Raw genomic sequence first — 21868 nt, 5'->3', positions numbered from 1 at the left:
AAATTATTGATTCTTGAAAAAGCCCAGCATTCTTTTCCTGCTTGCTGGCCCTCGGCCCTATACAGCAACCCCTCCTAAGAAAGCCAGTGTACATCCTGAGTCTCGAACCTCAGCTCATTCAGGAGTGATTCTGGAGCAAGGTTGCCACACCTTCTGCTTGAAGGTGCTGTTTCCTCTCCCACTCTGTGTGCTCCCTGCCCGTTTCACAGACTGAGAGATTGAGGCTAGGCGAAGTTAGAGTCAGGCCTTGCTCTGCTTTGTAAGATGAAGCGAACCGATCTTTGGAAAGCTTATGTTTGAGGTCCTTGTCGCAAGGAGTTTCCAGGAGGCACCTTATAGACTCGAGGAGTCTCAGAACCTACCAGGGGGAGAATCCAGAAGGGCTGGTCCCTGAAGAATGAAATGATGATGGCTCAAAGCCCATCAGAAATGGGGGGCTCTCCCTTAGGTGACCTAGGGAACCCTTCCCCATCAGCCCACATTACCCTGGGCTCCATCCTTCAGAAACCTGGAAGAGGACAGTGCCGTCTTTCAGTTGCTCCTCCTTCCTCTGACATCTGCACATCAACACCTGTGGCTCTTGACAGTCAGAGGCTCATCCTAGGAAACAAGCTCTCTTCACTCTACAAATTGAGACAGCGATTGGAGCTGGGTGTTTTTAGGGGGTGAAATGGGCTGGGAGAAAGGTAGCAGTGTGGAAAGAACACTGGAAGCCTGATGCTGAGATCTAAGTCTACTAGATCCGCTTCTTGCCTCCCACATGCCCCTGGCAGACCTCGCCTCTTCGTCTTGGCTTTCTTACCCGGATAGTAGGTGGGTGGGGCTGCATCCTCGCCAATGCCCCTTTCAGGGCCAGGGATCTGAGCTGGCCTCTTGTTCTTAGGATTCTTTATGTGAATGTACACACGAACAAACATACATGTGTACACACACACACACACCAGAGTTTTGACTGGAGGCTGGTGACCAGCTAGCTCCCATCTCCACAGAATAAGAGAATAAAGTGATTCTGGAGTAGACCGAAGACAGACAGAAGGAGCCACTTGGCCAACCATGACAGTCCTGCAGCTGGGAATATGAGACCAAGGGAGGTATGCTGGCAGGGGCATGGACAAAAAGACCTTGAAAAGGCCCTCCAGCTGGGAGGATAGAGGATGGCCCCTGAACTTGCCTACCAGCCAATGCTAGCATGCCATTTTCTCACATCTGGTTCCACATCTGGAACTAGCCAGATGCTCATTTCAAAGTGCTGATGAGGTCTGCCCTGATTGCCTCAGGGAGAAAGCCGTGTGGTGACACAGTCTCCCAGACCCTGTCATCTCCTCCAGATGGCAGCCCATTTTTTAGCTATGCTTCTCTCTGGGCACACCCACTGTACCATGAAGCTGGGAGGGGTTTGGGGCAGCTTCCGGGGAGGGGTTTTGGGGTGACCAGATCAGTGGGGCCTTGCCTTAGACCTATTGTCAGGCTCTAGAGGCTGCATATATTTCAGTTTCTTACTGGGCAGCTGTTGGCCTCTCCACCTGCCTCATCGCCTTGCCTCCTGGAACCTCCACATCCTGCCGATTGGGATTTCAACCCTTCTGCCCAGCTGCTAAGCCTTTTCATCTCACAGCTACACAACCACTGCTCCCAGCTTATGGCCATTGCCTGACGAAAACAGAGTGGGTGTATGTCAGGAGAGGCCACCCTTCCCCTACTCCATCTCTGGGACCCAGCTCTGGCCTATCCAGATCCTCAGATCCTCTTCCTCAGCTTCAAAGAGGATGGAGCAGGAACCAGCACGCAGTGAGCACCTTTGGGAACCATGGTGGATGCTAGAGAGGCAGCAGCCGGATCTTACCCTCAAAGAGCTTACAATCTTGAGGATGGGAGCAGCCTTCTGAGGTCTGGAGCTCTTAGAGGGAAATCGTGATCATGAACGGTGCTGTCTGGAAGTATAAAAAAGTCAGAGAAGGGAGAGAGCACTGAGCTGGGGGTCAGAGAAGGCTTCCTGGAGGAGGTGCTAACTAGTCAGGACAGGGACGGGCTGGAGCTTCCTAACCTGACATCTTCAGGTCCCCGATTACTGCAGTGTGTTAGAGGAAGGTCAACTGGGTAACTTCCAGGGTTGACAATGATTCCTACAAGCTGGAGAAAGACCAATAGACAGAGAAGGCACTGCGGATGGGGTGGGGAGTTGTTGAGAGGCACACATTCATTTCTTGTTCTTCTAGGTTTGGGCTCCTTTCCTCAGCCTCCAGAGCTAGCTCCACAATGGGGTCCAGTCCTCTCTGTCTCAGCATCTGCTTCCTCCTTTGGGTGCCTTTGCAGGGTTTTCACTTGCATGATCATGTGTGGTAGGCAGGTAGATGGGAGGCATGTCTCTCAGTTTAGAGGAAGAAACTGAATGTTGGGGCATTTGAGTGACTTGTCCCCAGGCTGTCTGTGGCTGGGTGCTGACCCAGATTTCCCCCTATCTGTGGCGTGCAAAGTGCTCCTCTTCACACCACCTGGCCCCAGACATGCGCTGAGCTTCTGCTCTGTGCACAACCCAGCTCAGTCCATGGTCTGCTTTCAAGGAGCATCTAATAGATATCTACTGATATATATTCTGTCTCATTGGAAAAAAGCATGTGAGAAGGCACCGTTATATATCTCCTGAGAGACAAATCTGACAGATGTGAAACAGTTAAAAATAGTTCCAGACACATATGTTAAGGGCCAAAGTGTGCAGCACAGCCCCTCCCATGATTCCCCATTGCCCACAGGACTCAGCCCCAGCGTCAGTCCAGCTTACGCAGCCTTTCCAGATCTTGCTCCTGCCAAACCTCTCTAGCCTCAGCTTTTCACCATCCCTTCTCACAGTTCATTCTTAACCCTACTGAGCTCGCTGCGGTTTCCAAATCCATCACTTTCCCCTCCCCTCATGCTGTTTCTGCTATTTGTGACCCCTCTCCCTCCCTCTACCATGCTAACTCCTATTCAGCTTTCAGATGCCCGCTAGTTTATCACCTCCTCCAAGAAGCCTTCCCTGATCCTCAGTGCTGGTCTTACCTCTGTGCTCCATGTGACACTCTGTGCATAGGAATTCTGACCCCAGCACTTGCATGCCCTCTTGTAACTGCCTTTTGCTTATTTGATTCCCTCCAGACTATAAGCTCTTTAAGGGCAGGACAGTGTTTCTTTCCCCATTTCCTCCCTGCTGCCTAGCAGGGTCCCTGGCATTGTGTGTGACACATATTGTTTGAACAGAAGTGAGTTGAGCTGGTAAATGCAAGAAGCAGGGTGATGATAAGCATGGGTGGCCAGATCATGGAGATAATACTCTATAGAGAAGGTGAAACTTGGGCTCAGACTGGAAGGGGAGTGGATAGAACAAGAATAACCATACTAATAGCTAATGTTACTCTGTGCCAGGCTCTGTTCCAAGCACTTTCTAATTTTATCCTTACAAAAATCCTATGAGGTAGGCATTATTACTCTCCCAATTTTACAGATGAGTGGAATGTAAAAGGGGAATAATAATGAGTTGGTAGAGACGAAAAGGCATTTTATGTTAAGAAAACTGTGTGAGCAAAGATACAGAGAGACTTGGCAGGAAACGCACAGGGATCTTTGCAGAGAGTAAAGGGCTTGGTTTAGGGAAACATGGGATGAGAACTGATGGGTCCAGAGGAGCTGAATCACAGAGAATTTTTCAATTCGGGCTCCAAAGTTTGTTTTGATTTAAGCATTGCGAAGCCATTGCCACTTTCTCAATAGGAGATCAATGGGATCAGATTTGGCCAGGATGTTGGTGAATGAATTAGGAATGAAAAAACAGGCAAGACAGCCAGAGAGAAGGTACTAACTTAACATAACTAACCTCCCTTTCTTTTCCTCCAGCCATTTCAATTCTTCCTTATCATCACTGCCCACTATAGGTGCTGACATGGGTGGCCTGAGGACCTCAGAGCTGGACAGCACCTGCAGGTCTCCTGGGGCACCGGCCTGCTCCTCTCTGGCTTGGCTGAGGCTGGCTGCTCAGGGCTGTGATTGTGACCTGGACTGGGCTGAATTTTTTCTCCACGGTCACTTTTGCTAATGAGAAGTAGTTATGCTTGCCTCTGACATGTAGGAGGTAGAGGGGGAGAACCTACAACCCAGCCGCTTGCTGGCTTCTGCATGTCTCCCACTCCTCTCTGGGTCCCATTCTTCTCATCAGCTTCTAAACACTCCCTCCCCTCCCCTCCTGGTGAACACCCTACCTGCTCGCAACCCTGGCCCATTCTTTCTGACTCTCTTGTAGTTTCCAGGGCAGAGAAGGTGCCCAGGGTGGGGGTAGAGTTCCCTGAGTTGGGGCCTATTATTAGGGATCCCTTTCACAGCTTCCTCCTGCTAAAGACACCTCTTTCTTTTCCTCCCTATTATCAGAAAGAGCCTGGGCCACGTGGGCTCTGAGGTCCTTCTGGTTCTCATGCGATTTTTCTTCTTCATTCTTCCTTCTGTTTTTCCCTCTCTATCTCAGCTTTTTAGGGACCTGGCACCTTCCTGTGCTGTCCTCTTCTCACCATCTAGCCAAACCTGTCTTATCCTTTGAGACCCCCACCACCACCCCATCCTCCAGAAGCCCTGCTGTGATGACCCCACCTTGTCAGTGTTCCAGAAAAAGCTGGTTGGGCCCAGACCCAATGCCCCCAGGTAGTAAGACAGCCCAGCCCTGATATCCTGGCTTTGCGTTTTTGCGGCTTATCTGGCTGGTTCTCTTGGGATGGAGTGGGGTGAGTGGAAATGGGGGTAAGAGTGGGGATACTGGAGAGGGAAGAGTAGACAGGCATACTAGTACTCACCCTGCTGGAAGCATCCAGAGTACCTAGTTTCAGGAAGGCCAAGGAAAGAGGCCCAGAGTTGTTCTCTGGCTTACTTCTAGCCCTCCTCGGATGCCCCCTTCCCCTACGTCCATTAACCCTTTCACCTCAGTCACAAAGGCTCTTTTGGCCATGTCCACTGCTTTGAATTTTCAGTAGCTCTCTCTGCAGGATGGGAGACACATCTCCCAGCTCAGCCACCCCGCCCACCTTCTCACAAGCACATGCACTGCTAGGGCTCAGGGTTAAGCACTAGCCCAGACTTCCTCCTGGGCTCACCCCTACCCCAGAAAGTGTGTCAGAGGCCCACTGGCAATGCTCAGGGCCTCGCTCTTTCCTCTTCTCTCTTTATTGAGGCCCCTTTTTATGGCGATGCCGTTGATGGTGCACATATTTCAGAGTAATATGTTCAGGATTAGGCCGCACAATGAGGTTATGACTCCCTCCTGTGCAGCCCCCACCCGGGGGAGCTTGCCCTACATCTGGCCGGTGCACATCTGGCTCAGGCTCACAGCTGACCAGATGTTGCATCCCTCTGAACCCAGGCCTACAGTCTCCTCCACTAGGGGATGGAGCTACACACACACGCTCTCTCATATCCCGACCCCTCCGTTTGGAGCACTGCAGCACGGAGGTCATCTGGTTCTCCAAAGGGCCTTAGTGCGTGCGATTATTCCTCCTGATTATTCCTCCTGCACCATGCTGGGGCAGGCAGGCTGTTGGGACACATCTGCAGAGGTATGCAAATATCAGGTTCCCTGCTTCCAGCCCAGACAGGCCAGTGGAAAGGTACCTGAAACCAGGCTCTGAGTCTGGAGCCTACATGACCCTCCCTCCCACCCCCCCAGGGGCCGGCTACTCTTAACAAGTTCCTCATACACATATTTTGAGGCACTCAGGGGCCCTGAGCTACACAACCTCTCCTGTTTCATGCCGAGGCTCTGCTCTGCACCCTTCTGCTGCCCACCCACCTTCTTCCCACTTTGTTTCTTTTTCCCTTTTCCCACCTTTTACAGTCCACAGCTTGCACAGTTTAAAAGATAAAATGTACTTAGGCTGAGCCCTGGTCCCTCAATTAATTGAGAGGTGATCTGCCTAATCAGTATGCCCATTGGTGTTGGCAGAGGCTGGATAGGAGTTTCAGGGGAGGGAAAGGAAACCGACATTTATTGGGTGCCAACTCTGTGTCAGGCACTGAGCTAGGTGCTTTAAATATATTATCTAGGTTAATCCTTGGAATCACCCTGCAAGGTAGATATTATTATCTTTGTTTTACACATGAGGAAAGCATGGCTCAGAAAGGTTAAATCTCTTGCCCAAGGTCACATAGCTAGGAAGAGCCGGAGCCAGAATTCTAAGCCTAGTCTGTTTGACTATAAATTATATGCCCTTATGCCGTGCTCTCTCCCTGGCAATTTAGCTAGTGAATGCCTCTACCTTTCCACAGGTACTCCTTCCTGGCCACTGTGCTCTCTGGATCTTCCAGGGCAGAGACCCCGAGGCTGTGAGCTTTGACCTCACAGAGCTGCTGGGGTGAGCCAGGGGAGGGTGTACAGCAAGGGGGTGCTGGGCTGATGTTGCAGTGTTGTAACCAGTGGGTTTGCCGCCTGGTTGGTCAAGGGCCTGGGGACTGAGGTCTCAGAAACACAATTAGGAGCTGAGGAAACTGGGTAGTGTAGGATGAAAGGCAGGCAGAAGGGCCGAGGAGGCATCTGTGGAGAACTTGGGAGCCTTCCATGACTGCGGGGCAGAAGGAACCTCATTAGAGGGACAGAAAGGAGCCACAGAGCCCAGGCCTTATCATTCCATCAGCCCTCCAAAGAGCTCCCGGCAGATGGAACATTCCAACGGCACTCCCAGGGCCCCTCTTCCTGACTGCAAAATGCGGGACCCTAGAGGCAGTGCAGGGGGTTGACAGGCGCCCTCCAGGCTGACCATGACTGACTAGGTCCCCATGGCAGCTGTAGTTCTTGGCTGCCCCGGCCTTGGTGAGCAGGAACAGTGGCCTCACCCCTACCTCACCTCATCCCAGTACAAAGCCACAGATGCCCACATGCTAACTCCTTTCCCACCCATGGACACACACAACATAGCCTCAAGCAAAACTGTCATTTTGGAGATGAAAGTGAAGTACAATAAAGGTATGTGAATTGTCCAAGGTCCCATAGCCAACAGGTTTGTATGTTATCTTCCTTGGTTCGTATCTAGAGCTCAGTCCACCATAGGGAGGGCAGCAGGGGCCAGTGGGAACAACACAGGCTTCGGATCATCCAAACTGAATTGAAAGCCCTCTTACCTCTTCTCTGTACTGTGGCTCACACTTGGAGCCATGGTTTCCTGCTCAGTGAACTTGCAAGTAGGTTCTCAGTGAGGATTAGAGACAATGTAGCAGGTGCCCAGTATATGGGAATTGCTATTGGCAGCAGTGGCCAAGACATCGACTGGGCTAGTAGTTGGGATGCAGCTAAAATGATGACTGGGAGAGAGGCTCAAATGGTGGCAGTGATAAAGTGATGGTAACAATGATTTGTGAAGTGAACATCCGTTTGGGGGACAAGCGGGGTCCATTCAGGTTAAGTCTCTCATGAAGTCCAATACTGAACTTCCTTCCCACCACTGGAAGGGCCGGAATGTGGGCCTGAGGTTGACTAGGACCAGATGTCAAGTGTAATGAGATTGTGTGGCCCCTGGTTCAGTTTTGGCTGTGGAGAATATTTACCCTGGAAAGGAGGCAGCTGTGATTGCAGGCATCTGCAGAAAGAATGGGCAGCCTGGGGAAGTCAAAGACCACTACTTCCCCAGTTTCCAGGAAAGATCAGGTCACAACACAGCTTTGGGACCAGCACCTACCTAAAGAAGTGGTAACGGGAAGGTGCTCTTAGGTTTCAGTGAAAGGAAAGATTTAGCTCTCTCTCAGCATCGAGAATTTTATACTTAGGGAGAAGCTAAATGTTCTACAGAAGGCACGTCCCACCCATGGGTGTGAGGGAAGTATTGGAACCTCTGGTGCTTCATTCCAGTTCTCAAAGGATGGGCAAACGCTCCAGCTCTCCCCTAGGGTGGGACATGAAGATTCAACCAGGCAGGGACAGGGCCAGCATTGACCATCTGTGTTGCTGGCATTGGGAGTTTGGTCTCCGTGTGTGGCTCACTCCAGCTGACCTTCTGGGGGACATATTATAAGTGTTGAAACAGCCTGGCTCCAAAGGCAGCTCCTATGGGGAGCCTGAAATTCTTTTTCTACTAATAATCCTTTGAAATAATCCTTTGAATCAGTTTTTCCTAGTAAGAGTCTGGGACATCACTCTCTTAACAAATTTTCACTTGTCTCTTTGTCATGGATGTGCTGGTCCTAGCAGCAATTTGCTATTTAGACAGAGGCAGGAGCCACACACAAAAATGGAGCAATTCTAGCTGCCCTTTGGGAGACTTCACCCCCAGCCAGCACCCTGCCCTGGCTTTGAGGTTGTTACTTTTCTTTTTTTGTTGCCCAAAACCAAGGTGTGTGAGGCTTGTGTAGAGGACGGTGGTAAACATTAACACCTAGCCATGGCCAGATATCTAGCCTGGCCTCTTTTAGAAACAACGACATATGTTGAAACCTTAGATATGTGACTTTTGAGATCTTAAGAAAGCTCTCTGCACCAAATAGCAGCCACACTGGGGTCATTCCTTAGCCTAAGATGCTCTGTTAGGTAAAATTTACATTCCCTAGTTAAAATAAAATGAAAGCAGAGAAGAAAGAAATAGCATAGAAGTCTGGCAAGAGAAAGATCAACGTGTTTATAATGATTATCTTTAGGTGGTGGAAGTTCTAGTGATTTTTACGTCTTATTTATGTTTATCCGTGAACTACTTTTGAAGTAAAAAAATTAATTCAAATTTCCCTTAAAGGAAGATCATATTAAGATGTCACTCATTTGTGCTTCAGTAAAAAATCTTCTCTGGGTCTTTTCCTAAGACCAGATTGTGCTAGAGAGAGATCATCTCTGAATCCTTAAACCTAATATAGTATATCATGCCTGGTACCTAGCAGAACCATCAAATATCTGTGGAATTAATTGATTAATGGATTTTCCAGGACTGATCAAGAGGTGGAAATGATAGAAATTTGGTTAAGGAAAGACTGGGCCTCTTGGAGATCCTTTGGTATATAGAGTAAAAGCTTTATTTTCTCTTAAAAGGAAAGGAGAGACAGGAGACCATTTCTGTGGTCATCAAATTAATCCTGTCAGTCTCATTCCTCACCAAAATGCCTACTTGATGAATCTTTGGGGAATCCTCTTGATAGAGACTTGGGCGATCTGGTCTTAGGAGCCTCCGGGTCATCAAAACTCAAAGAACTTGATATTTAATCGGAGACAGCTACCCTTGGCTGCTGAACTTGCCTGTGCTGAGAGAATCTTGACTCTAGTCTCTGTCTTATTCCCCCATGTCCAATCTAAAATCAGATTCTATATATTCCACCTCTCAATTCTTAATTCTACTAATTCTCTGTCAACCTCCCCCCATCCCGCCACCCCTTATCTCACCTGGAATTACTGCAACAGCCTGCTAACTAGTCTACCCCAGTCTTAAATCTATTCTCCATCCTACAGTCAGAATAAATCTTAATATGCAGATACAACCCTATGATTATACGACTTAAACCCATTCAATAACTTCCCATAGCATTCAGGATAAAGAGTCCAGACTCCTTGATATGCAGGTTGGCAAAGAGGATTAGCGACGACATAGCAGGTGCCCAATAAATGGGAACTGCTATTGGCCAGTATACTGGACTGGAATAGGGGCTGATATGATGGTCTGGGATGGTGGCAGTGATAATCAAAGTGATGGTAATAATGATTTATAAAGTGAACCTCTGTTTGGGGGACAAGAGGGGTCTGTTCAGGTTAGGTCATTTAGCGAGTCCTGAACTTTTTTCCCATTGCTGGAAGGGTTGATGTGTGGGAGCCCTGAGGTATGTGACCCAATGGCAGGGGCAACAGAGATTGTGTGGCCGCTGGTTCACTTCTGGCTGTGGAGAGTATTTGCCCCAGGAAAGGAAACTTCTACCTGTTTCGGTATGTTCCTGCCAGCAGCATTTTTATATTGGGTGGGGTTGGGGGAGAGAAACAGTTTTACTGAGATATAGTCACATACCACATAATTCACCCATTTAAGGTATATGATTTAATGTTTTTGATGTAGTCACAGAGTTGTGCAACCATCATTACAATCAATTTTAGAGCACTTTCATCACTCTAAAAAGAAACCCCTATACTCTTTAGCCTCTTATCCTTGCTCCCAGCCCTAGGCTACTACTAATCTACTTTCTCTGTCTCTGTAGATGTGCCTCTTCTGGACATTCCATATAAATAGAATTTTGCAATATGTGGTCTTTTATGACCGGCTTTCACTTAGCATACCATTTTCAAAGTTCATTCATGTTGTAACATGTATCAGTACTTTGTTCCTATTTATTGTCAATTTATTGACATTCCATTGTGTGTGTGTGTGTATGTGTATATATATATATATACATATATATATATACACATGTGTATATATATATATGTAAATCTCACATTTTATTTACCTACTCATCAGTTGATGGATATTTGGGTTGTCTCTGCCTTTTAGTTATTATGAATAATGCTTCTTTGAACATTTGTGTATAAGTTTTTGTGTGAACATATGCTTTCATTTCTGTTGAGTATATATCTATCTGGGAGTGGGATTGCTGGGTCATCTGGTATCTCTGTGCTAACGTTTTGAGGAACTGCCAGACTGTTTCCAAAGCAGCTGCACCATTTTATATTCCTAGTAGCAGTATATGAGAGTTCCAATTTCTCTACATCTTTACCAACACGTTATTACCTGTCTTTTGTATTCTAACCATCCTTGTAGGTATGAAGTGGTGTCTCATGATTTTGATTTGTATTTCTTTAATGACTAATGATGTTGAACATCTTTTCATGTATTTATCAGCCATTTGGGTATCTTCTTTACGTCCTTTGCACATTTTTTAATCAAGTTGTTTTGTTGTTGAGTTGTCCTTTGCTCATTTTAAAATTGGGTTGTTTATCTTTCCATTATTGGGTCATAAGCATTCTTTATTTGGGGAATATTGGCATCTTAACAATATTAAGTTTTCTGATTTATGAGCATAAGATGTTTTCATTTATTTAGATCTTCTTTAATTTCTTTCAACAAGTATTTTGTAATTTTGAGAGTTTAAGTTCTGCACTTCATTTGTTAAATTTATTTCTAGATATTTTATTCTTTTTGGTGCTGTTATAAATAAAATTATTTTCTTAATTTCGTTTTTAGATTTTTTTTGCAAGTGAATAGAAATACAATTGATATGTATTCTTAAAAGTAAATATTTATATATACATCTCATATATATTCTTACACACATGTATATGCACATTTTTTTTGTATTCTGTAAACTTGCTGAACTTGTTTATGAGTTCTAATCTTTTTTTACTGGCTTCCTTAGGATATATTATATACAAGATCATGTCATCTGTAAATAGAGATAGTTTTACTTGTTCCTCTTTAATCTGGATCCCTTTTATTTAATTTTCTTACCTATACATTTTTTCATGGTTGAAAAAAATCATAGAACAATATTTTGATGTGAAATTTTTGCAAAATTCAAATTTTAGGGCCCATAGATTAAGTTTTTTAGGAATGCATAGCCATTCCCATTTGTTTACATATTGTCTGGATGTTATTGTGCTACAGTAGCAGAGTCGAGTAGTTGCAATAAAGACCATACGTGACACCATCATCGTCATCTCTTTGCATTGCTCAAGTTACAAATCACAGTGATGTGCTTGTAACTTGATAGTATTGTGTACGTTGATAGTAACATGTATATCACTGTACTGCAGCATTTTATTTTATTTTTTATCACCAGTGAATACTTGCTATGTCAAAACAAGAAAAGAAGGGAAAAGTGGACTTCGAATGTCATACTTTTGAGGCCACAGGGGGCTGTAGATTCTTTCATTATCAAATTAAGTGACAAAAAATTGTTTATTGCTCAATGACACTAGCTATGCTAAAAGAACACAATATATGTCAACACTACCAAACTAAATATTTGTCACAATATTCCCAAATCACAGGAAAGCAATGGTAAGAAAAATTAGAAAATTTAAAATGGAATATCTATCTCATCACAGGAGAATTTCTTCACAAAAATAAAAAATGAAAATCAGACTGTAACCAAAGTAAGTTTCCAAGTGGCTTATTTATTAGCAAAGCAAGGAAAACTGTTTACAACTGGTGAGTTACTTAAATCATGTTTGAATGTAGCAACAAAAGAATATGTCCAGAGAAAATAAACTCACTTAAGACTATTAGCCTTTTGGCAAGAAGAGTTGTTCAAAGAGCTGACGACATTAGGAGCAACATAAATAGTAAATTAAAAGACAAGGCAAATGATTTCAAGAGGTTTTCCTTGGCTCTTGATGTGTTGCCAGATGTTAATGATACTGGCCAGTTATTGTTTGTTCGAGGAATCAGTGCCAAGTTTGAAGTGACTGAGGTATTAGCCTCTAAGAATAGTCTATATAGAGAACTACAGGTGAAAATAGTTGAGAAAACACTAATTCAAAACAACCTGAAGTGGAATCTGCTAAGATGTGTTATAACTAATGATGGCAAAAGTATGTGTGGAGCAGAAAAAGCCTCAGTTGGGCAAATTTATAAAACTTATGGAAATGTAAAATGTGTTTAAAGCCTGTAGTTAGTTATTCATTGTATTATTCATTGACAGGTACTTTGAGGAAAATATTTTAATCTATTATGTGTTATTCAACAAGTAGTGTCAGGAGTAAACTTCATATATATATACATATATATATATATATATAATTTATAGATAGATGTACTCTTGGAAACTTAATCATTGACAGTTCTGTGACTTTTTGTTAGGAATAAGAGTTGAATATGTTAACTTCTTCAACAATACAGCATTTTGATGGCTTAATAGTAGTAAAGTTTTATATATTGTGATTTTTTTGAACTCAGAGCTGAGATAGAAATTTTTCTGAATGAGAAAACTACCCTCTAGCACTATCATCAAATGTAAATGTCTTTGGAATTCAGCTTTTGCTGCAGACTTGCTATATTTATTAATGAATCAAACCTAAAATTACAAGACAAAGCAATGCTTACTTATGAAACTTATATTGAGGTAAAATAATCTCAACTACAACTAATGTTGTTTGAATCACAAGTAATGTCAAGCTGCTTTCTATACTTCCCATGCTGTCAGAAGTTGAAATAAGCAGAATCTCCATTTCCACAGAAATATGAAGAGAAGTATTCTGAGCTCAAACGATGGTTTCATCTGTGTTTTTTCCAACATTGATGCAAGTGCAAAGGAAATTTCCATATTTCAAAATTTATTTAACTGTGTGGTTGAGGAGCTTCCACCTAGCCGTCAGCTGGAAGTGATTAATCTCCAATGTAATGACAGGCTAAAAGGCAAATATCAAGAGAAGAATCTAATAGAATTCTATAAATACCTTTCAAGTGTGAATATGCTCAATTAAAATCATATGTTCATGGATCGATATCAATATTTGGCAGTATTTATCTGTGTGAAAAGATATTTTCCAAGATGAAATAAATAAAATCTCACCACAGATCAGCACTAACAGGTGAACAAACGTTTGCAATCAATTTTGATGACAGGAAATTCAGTGAAATGTTATTCTCCCCCCATAAAAGGAACTCCCATTATTCCCATTAGTAGACCTATATTACCAAATATTATACTCAATTATTATATTTTATATTTCATCAATAAAAATTGTAGAAATTAATTTTTTCCTTTATAGAAGTACCTACAGCATAGCTTTGATTTTGACTCTTGGCTCACGAAGTCTAAAATATTTACTGTCTGTACAGCCATGCCACCCTAAATGTGCCAGATTTCGTCTGATCTCGGAAGCTAAGCAGGGTCAGGCCTGGTTAGTACTTGGATGGGAGACCACCTAGGAATACCAAGTGCTGTAGGCAGGAAAAAAATAATAATAATAAATAAAATAAAATACTTACTGTCTGGCCCTTTATAGAAAAATCTTGCTGACCTCCAGCTTACAAGATGAAAACATAGCTCTCACCTATTTTCCCAACCTCATATTTGTCTTTTAATGTTCTAGCTCTACGGAACTACTCTGCAGTTACCTAATGTCCCCTTTTTTCCCTTGGGATCTTTGCACATGCTCTCTTCCTAGAATGCTCTTTCTCTTCTTCCCCACTTTCACAGCTTAGATATAACTTTTCCAAGGAAATATTTACCGACACTCATCACCGATGTAAGATAGATGTTCTTCTATCTTCCGCAGCATCTTGTACCTCTTTACATCAGTGATCTTTAAACAGATGTACATGGCAGGAAGTCCAAAATGCATGATAGAAAATAAAGTCCCCTGCCTATTTCAGACTCCAGACACTGAATCCTTCTTTCTAGAGGTTACCACAATTATATTTTCGCTATTACATTCTCTAGAAGAGACAGTCTCTGCCTCTATGGGACATACGTATATGTTTTCTTTTTCCCCCACAAATGATAGCATACTATATACATAGTTCTGCACCTAGTTTTTCTTTCCACTTACTATAAACTTTGGAGTGTATTCCATATATATCAGATAGAGCTGCCTCACCTTTTTTTTTTTTTTTCATTGAGATAGAATTTACTTACATAAGTTTCATTAATTTTAAGGATATAATTCTGTGAGTTTTTTTGAATGTATACAGTCATGTCACACACTACAGCTATCATGTTATATAGAACATTTCCATTACCCGAAAACATTCCCTCTTGCTCCAAGCCATCATTGACTTGCTTTTTGTCACTGCAGATTAAATTTGTTATTCTAGAATTTAATTTAAATGGAATCACAAAGTATGTATTCTTTTGTGTCTGGTGTCTTTTGCTAAGCATAATGTTTCTGAGATTTATCCTTGTTGCGTGTATCATGTTTCTTCTTTATTGCTAAGTAGTATTCCATTGTGTGGATTTACCACTAGGTGTTTATCCGTTTGCCTGTTGATGGACATTTTGACTGTTTCTAGTTTGAGGCAATTAAAACTGTTGTGAACACTTGCGATTACAAGTCTTTGTGTGGACATGTCTTTATTTTTCTTGGATAAATGCGTAGGAGGGGCATGGAAGGATGGTGTTTGGAGTGTATATTTAATTTTTAAAGAAATCACCAAACTGTATCATTTTACTCTTCCCAGCAGCAGTCCATGACCGCTCCAGTTGTTCCACATCCTCCTCAACATTTTCTATGATCATTCTTTCTAACTTTGAACAACTTATTGGGTTTATAGTAGTATCTTAATGTAGTTTTAATTTGCATTTCCCTGATGACCAATGATATTAAATATCTTTCCATATGCTTATTTGCCATTGGTATATCTTTTTTGGTAAATTGTCTGTTCAACTCTTTCACTCATTTTTTGATTGAGTAGTTTGTCTTTATATTACTTTAAGAGTTCTTTATGTATTCTAGACATAATTCCTTTATCAAATATGTTTTGCACATTTTTTTCAATCTATGGTTTGCCTTTTCATTTTCATAGCACTATTTAGAAGAGCAAAAGTTTTTATATTGAAGTCCAATTAATTTTTTTTATATTTCATATTTTTGAGTCCTGTTTAAGAAATCTTTGCCAAACCCAAGGTGACTAAGAAATTTTTTATATGTTTATTTCTTAGAAGTTTTTTTAGTTTTAGCTCTTACATTTAGGTCTATGGCCCATTTTTAGTTAATTTTTGTCTATGATGTGAGGCAAGGGTCAAGTTTTTTTGTGTTTTTTGTTTGTTTGTTCGTTTGTTTGTTTTGGTATATGGTTATCCAATTGTAACACCATTTGTTGGAAAGCTTATTCTTTTCCCCCCAAGAATTCCTGGAATTGCCTTAGGACATTTATTAAAAATCAGTTGATCATACATGTGTAGTTCTGGATGCTCTATTGTGTTGTGTTGATCTACATGTCTATTTTTGTGCCACTATCACATTATCTTGATTATAATAGCTTTATAATAAGTTTATAAAAATGAGTCTATAATAAATCAAGTGGGGAAAGGTTTCCAGCTTTTTTCTTCCTTTTCAAAATTGCTTCAGCTATTTTGGTTCCGTTGTATTTCCACATATATTTTAGAATCAGCTTGTCAATTTCTACTAAAAAGCCTGCTGAGATTTTGATTAGGATTTCATTGCATCAGTAGATCAATTTAGAAAGAATTTACTTCTTAACAATATTGAGTCTTCCGATCCATGAACACAACATATCTCTCCTTTTATTTAGATCTTACTTTTTCTCAAGCGTTTCATAATTTTCAGTGTGTAGTTTTATACATCTTTTATCAAATTTCCCCCTAAGTTTTTCATCTTTTTTACACTAATGATATTGTTTAAATTTCATTCATGTTATAGGATATTCTCATTACCCCAACAAGTTCCTTTGTGCCCTGGGTAATCACTGCTAGAATATAGAAACATGTTTGATTTTTGTATAATGGTAATAAATCCTATAATCTTGCTAAACTCACTTATTAGTTCTGGTAGCTTTTTTGTAGATTCCTTAGGATTTTCTACATAGACAACGCTGTTATCTATGAATAAAGAGAGTTTTACTTTGCTTTTCCAATCTGTATACCCTTTTTCCTCTTGCCTTTTTACACTGGGTAGGACCTCCAGTTCAATGCTGAATAGAAGTGATAAGAAAGACATCCTTGCCTTATTCTAGATTTTATTACCAATCTTAAAGAAAAAGAATTTAATCTTTCACCATTAGGTCTACCATAATTTGAATGCTTAAACTCCTTCAAGATTGAGATTATGTTTTTCCTCTAGTCTATCAGCAAATTGAGTTCCTTCTGTGTGACACGTCTTATCCTGGGCACTTTACACTATCATTTTATCTCAAATTTACAACAGCTTGTAAGGTAGTTACCATTTTCCTTGTTTTACATATGAGAAAAGACTCGGCAAGGTTAGATGGTGAATCCACAATTACCAGCTAGTGAGAATGAATGACTAGGTTAACATTCAAACTGGGGTTCATCTGACTCAAAGCCCACGTGTCCTTGGGTTTTAATTCAGTTGGACTTGTAACTTCTTGCTCTTGCTGACTATCAGTCTGGCTGTCACCATGTTGAATAGACCCAGATAATTCAGTTCTTTGGTTGGTGTCCAGTGGCCCCACATTCTCCACAAACCTTTTGTCACTGCAGATAGAAGCCCACAGCCTGCCTGTCTTGCTTCAGCCTGAGGTACCCTTTCCATCTACCCAAGAGCCGCCATGCCCTGAACCTCTACTTGGTATCCCACAGGGCCATTGTTACCCCTGGTGAGTTTTCTTCAGCCATTTTTGTCACGCGGAGCCCTGAGCAGGGCCAGCAGTAGACAGTAAGGATATAGAAGCCAGTGAGGCATGCACTTTATCATCAGAAGCAGAAGTGTATTCTGTAGAGATGGAAAGCAGACCTCTCACCAGGAGAATAAACACAAACTAAAGAAAACCTGTCTCAAGTTTGAATTGAACTCTGCTCCCTTTCTGTTTCTGAGACCAAGAGGGGTTTGATTCTCTTTGTTGAATCATTTTCCAAATATACTCTACACATGGCTAAAACATACAGCATCTCTTTGCAGGGATTCTTTAGGAAACGTCTTGCTTTCAGTGTCTCATAGACGTGATTGCCTCTTTGCTGCTTAGTCCTTTGGTCTACTCCAACATCAGCAAATTGGAAGGGAAAACCTTCTTTTCAATTCACTTACCCTGCTTCCTCAGGGAAAGCACAATACAGCAAATCTGTAGAAAGAGGCCAGTTATGCTTTAAGCTGGTTCTTTGCTTTAGGTCTGAGAGGGAATAAATCCAGTCCTGACTCAGAGTGGGAGAAATTTAGAGAAGGGACAGGGTGCTATGGGAAAATGTTCTAATCCTAGTTTGTCCTACGAACAACCACGTAAACATGTTTGTACAGAAGCCCTCTCTGAAGCTGGAGGGGATGTCTTGAGTTAAGAATTAGGTTAGAATGGCTCACCCTAAGTGCCATCATGTATTCCAACAAATGAGCAGTGAATATCCCAGGTAGTGATTTTCTTCCTTTGTCCCTAAGGTAGAGTCAGAATTGACCGGAATATGGAAATAACTCCTCTCACTGACAAAGTGACCCAGCAGCTGATGGGAGGGTTGGTGTGTAAGGGACTTGTGAGGTGCCAGCCTGAGTGGTGGAGGGGTCCTTGAGAAGTTATGGTATCCAGTCTTTTGACAAAGGGGAGAAGCAATCCTTTGCTTAAAAACATTTAGAGAAAAACACAAATAGCTTCCTAGGGCACCATTTCCTTGATACTCAAGTGGAAGTGTGGCTTCTCTGTTTGGCAGACATTTCTGTACAACTGTGACCACTCATCACACCATCCTTCTGAAGAACTCATAGCCCACACCCAATCTCATTTATTCTCTTGCCTTCCCCAGGAAGCAGGAATTATATCTTCATTCATCTGACAAGCATAATGAACACTCACTGTGTTAAGTGCTAGGAATACAATGAGAAAGGAGAAAAGATCCCTGTAAGTTAAAGATTATGGTCTAGTCAGGGCAATGAGGTCACAGGAATCATTGTAGCAGAAGGCATGATGTGCTTAATGAAGGCATTGGAGGGAGGCAATATCTGATCTGTTCTTTAGGGATGGGTAGGTGTAAGAATAACAGAGGTGGCATAAAGAGCCTTGGGGCCAGAATAAGCAATACGGGAAAGAAGGAGGGTGTGTTAGGCCAGAACAATGAGAAAAGACACACTATGAATACCTTAAGTGGCAGGCCACAGGATTTGGACACTACTTGAGAGTTGATAGAAAACTTTAAAAGGCTTTTAAGCAGAGAAGGGGCAACATAAAAGCTTTTTTGGAGAGATTAATCCAGCAGCTTTGTGCAGGACTTTTTGGGGGTGGTAGACCAGAGAGCCAGGATGAAAGGGGGAAGCTGGGAGTGGTGGTAGTGATAAGAAAGAGTAGCCAGGAAGGGGCAGATGTGTTAGAGGAGCACAGTGCAGGCGGAAGTAGCCAGACGCAACCAGTGACTGGATGCGATGCCAAGCTGTCAGTCAAAAACAACTCGATTTTTCAGCTCCGGTGGCCAAGAAAATGCTGAGACAAATAATAGAAGTCAGAGAGTCAGGAACCAGAAGGAGCAGGCTCTAGGAGATGATGTTCGGTGCCATTTGTAGTGTCTGAGCTTCATCTCCTGGGGTCAGGTATCCAGCTAGAGTTAAGACCACAGGGTTGACCAACAGAAAAGCTCAGAATTGAAGATTTGAGTTATCCTAGGAGAAGCAGTAGTTATTACTGTGGGGGTTGTGGAAGTCTTTGAACGGGGAGTGTGAAATAAGTGGCCAAGGTCCAGCCCAGTACCTGGCCCTGAGCAGGGCTTATATGCTCGGGAAGGGAGGAATAAGTGATGGATGAATAAGCCAAGGCCAGAGTCCTGAGAAGCACTTATATGTACAGAGTGAAAGAAAAAGGAATAGCCTGACAGCGGAGGAGAGAAAGAAATAGCCTCTAGAAAGCTAGGCGATCCAGGAGAGTACCCTGGGAGAACAGGACATGGGAGGGGAAACTTTCAGGGAGCAGGTGACCCATGGTGTTCATTGCTGCAGGAAAGTGGAGATCCTGGGAAGACTGTCAGGATGGCTGGCTTTGTTGCCATAAAATGGGCAATTCCCATAGCTCAGTGATGGGACTCAGGACCCAGTCACTCATGCTCATCTTGTTGTCTTTCCTGCTTTGTCATAATAGCTGCACCAGTCATGTGAGCATTGGCTATGGGGGGCTGACTGATGGCGAGGGAGCTCTTTGGCCAGGAGTGGAGGATTGATTGCAAGGCATACCATGGGGTAATAGCGTGACAACCGAGATGGTTCCATTTTCTAAGACAGAGAAGCTTTTTCTAGGACAGGGGACAAAGCAGGGACATGCCTTGAATCTCTGTAAAGTCTGCACCTTGGCCTCCAGCAGAGAGGGTAGGCAAAGCTGTGAGCTAGTAGCCATCCTATCTGAGGCCAGTGAAGTAATTCTGGGGATGGTTTTCTTTGGACATGGGATAAGAAGAAAGTGGGGCCAGATATTATTCAAAACTTGTCCTGTACCCTTTGCCGGATTTCTTTTTTGTAATTTTCATTTTCCTGTCTGGTGTATTCTTTGAAGAGCAATCCCACAGCCTCTACTCAGGGAACTGGAGGGCTTCAGGTACAGGAAGGAGATTAAAGGTAGGGTGAGGGGAGGAAGGGGGAGAGTAGCTGTCTGGGACTCACTGCAGTGGAGGTTCCAAATAAGATGGGGCAATAGGGCAGGGGTGAGGCATCTGGGCCCAGAATGAGCCAAGAATAACCATAGTGGGGAGGAGGGAAAGAGACTGCTACTCCCACTCACATGCTCTCTCAGTATGGTCTCCCGGAGAGGCAGCTGTGACCCTTGCCAGGTACCACATCCTTTTATTAGGTTCTTCTTGGCCTCTTAGAACAGGACTGTGTGAGGATCTTGACTCTGCGTAAGACACTAAAGTTAGACTGTAGTAGAGACATCACAACAAGAAAGTGCTGGTCGTGGGTGGCTGGCACATGGCCCTGAGCTCCACCCTCTCAGGAGCCAGGCAGCTTTTCTTCCTTCCATGGTCACAGAGAGTGCTGTGTCCAACTTCTGGTGGAAGGTCTGGATGGAACATGCTTGGAAGTTAAGTTCAGATGATATGCCTCATAGATGGGGCCCATTGTATCCACTTTGGGATGGAAGGAGAGTTATAAGTGATAAGATCAGATTTCCCAAAAGAGAGGGAGTGGGGGTTCCATTCCTAGAGGGGTTTACTGAGCATTCATTTATCACCTTTAGGCTAGAGGCAAGCTTGCCTGAGCCTGGAGGCTGGAGGCTGACCACTTCTAGCCTATGAAGTAAGGAAGCAGAACAGCACAGACTGTTTTCCTGCCCAGAGGTATTGCTGTGCAGGGACCCTGCTCATTCCTGCTCGGCAGTGCACCTCTGAACAGACCATGCGTCCAGAGGCCAGGCTTCTGAGGCTGTAAGCACGGCAGCATCACTCACTGCAGCCAGCCGGGGGTCTGGGAAGCAGGAAGAATCAGGAAGGGGTGGCTACTTTGGAGGGCTGTCCAGAGTCAGGCTTGTACGAGCATATGTGGCCAAGCATGGCCATGCCCGTGCTGTGTGCACCGTTCTCTGCGGAGGACCCGTGCTTTAGTGCTTCCTCCCCAGCTGCCTCTGTAATGTCATCCTTCCTGACTGACACCCGTGCCAGCCTCAGAAAGTGCAGAGGCAGCTGTTAAATGCAGGGAGCCAAGATGCCCACACCCATGCGTACTGACCCTAGCAGAGCAGCCAGAGCATGTGTAATGTGGCACATTATCTCTTGGGGACCTGAAGAAGTAACTGTGTTGTGGGGCTAAAAGTTCTCCTATTCTATTTCTGTGTTTGAGGAAGACCCCATGCTCTCCCCACACCCTGCTGCCATGTTAAGGGTAATGGGATGACTCAGAGGCTGCAATGGCCACCTTTGCTGTGCCTGCTGGGTGCATGTGGCAGGGGTGCATATGAAGTGGAAAGAAACAAGGTAAAGGTTCCCTGGGGAGCCAGAATGGGCCCTGCCACATGACAGGAGCAGCCTCCCTGCATCCATGGATGGCTGCTTAGAAGACCCTGCAGAGCGGGTGGAGAGGTAGAGCCTGCCAGGCTGTACTGGCCAGGTAGTTGTGGGAAGATGGACCAGAATCGTGCCCTGCCATCTTCTCCGAAGCTCTCTGTCCCTGCAGAGGTCCTCTAACAGACCTCAGAAGCCTTGCTGTAGGCAGTTCTTCCCTGGCTTGGTTTTGCTGAAAGGCTTGTGCTTTTCCCCTCAATCAGTTGGTCTGTGTGCCTGACTCCAGGAGAGTAGATTAGCTACAGAATAGGAGCCCTAGAGAAGCTATTAGCCTAGATGGTAGTAGAAATCAAAATAAATATTCACCAGG

The 21868-nt window shown here is 43.7% G+C and overlaps 1 protein-coding gene and 1 pseudogene across 4 annotated transcripts in view; both read left to right on the top strand.

Moving 5' to 3' along the window:
• Positions 1-21868, top strand: part of NRG2 (neuregulin 2) — a 161660-nt gene that overhangs the window by 71121 nt on the left and 68671 nt on the right. The window lies entirely within an intron of this gene.
• On the top strand, positions 13735-13853 carry LOC120581801 (uncharacterized; annotated as a pseudogene).

Source organism: Pteropus medius, unplaced genomic scaffold (assembly GCF_902729225.1).
Source record: "Pteropus medius unplaced genomic scaffold, Ma_sr-lr_union100, whole genome shotgun sequence".
In the NCBI taxonomy this organism is placed as follows: Eukaryota; Metazoa; Chordata; class Mammalia; order Chiroptera; family Pteropodidae; genus Pteropus; species Pteropus medius.
Note: the sequence above shows the minus strand (reverse complement) of the source record. Positions and strands in the feature narration are given on the sequence as shown.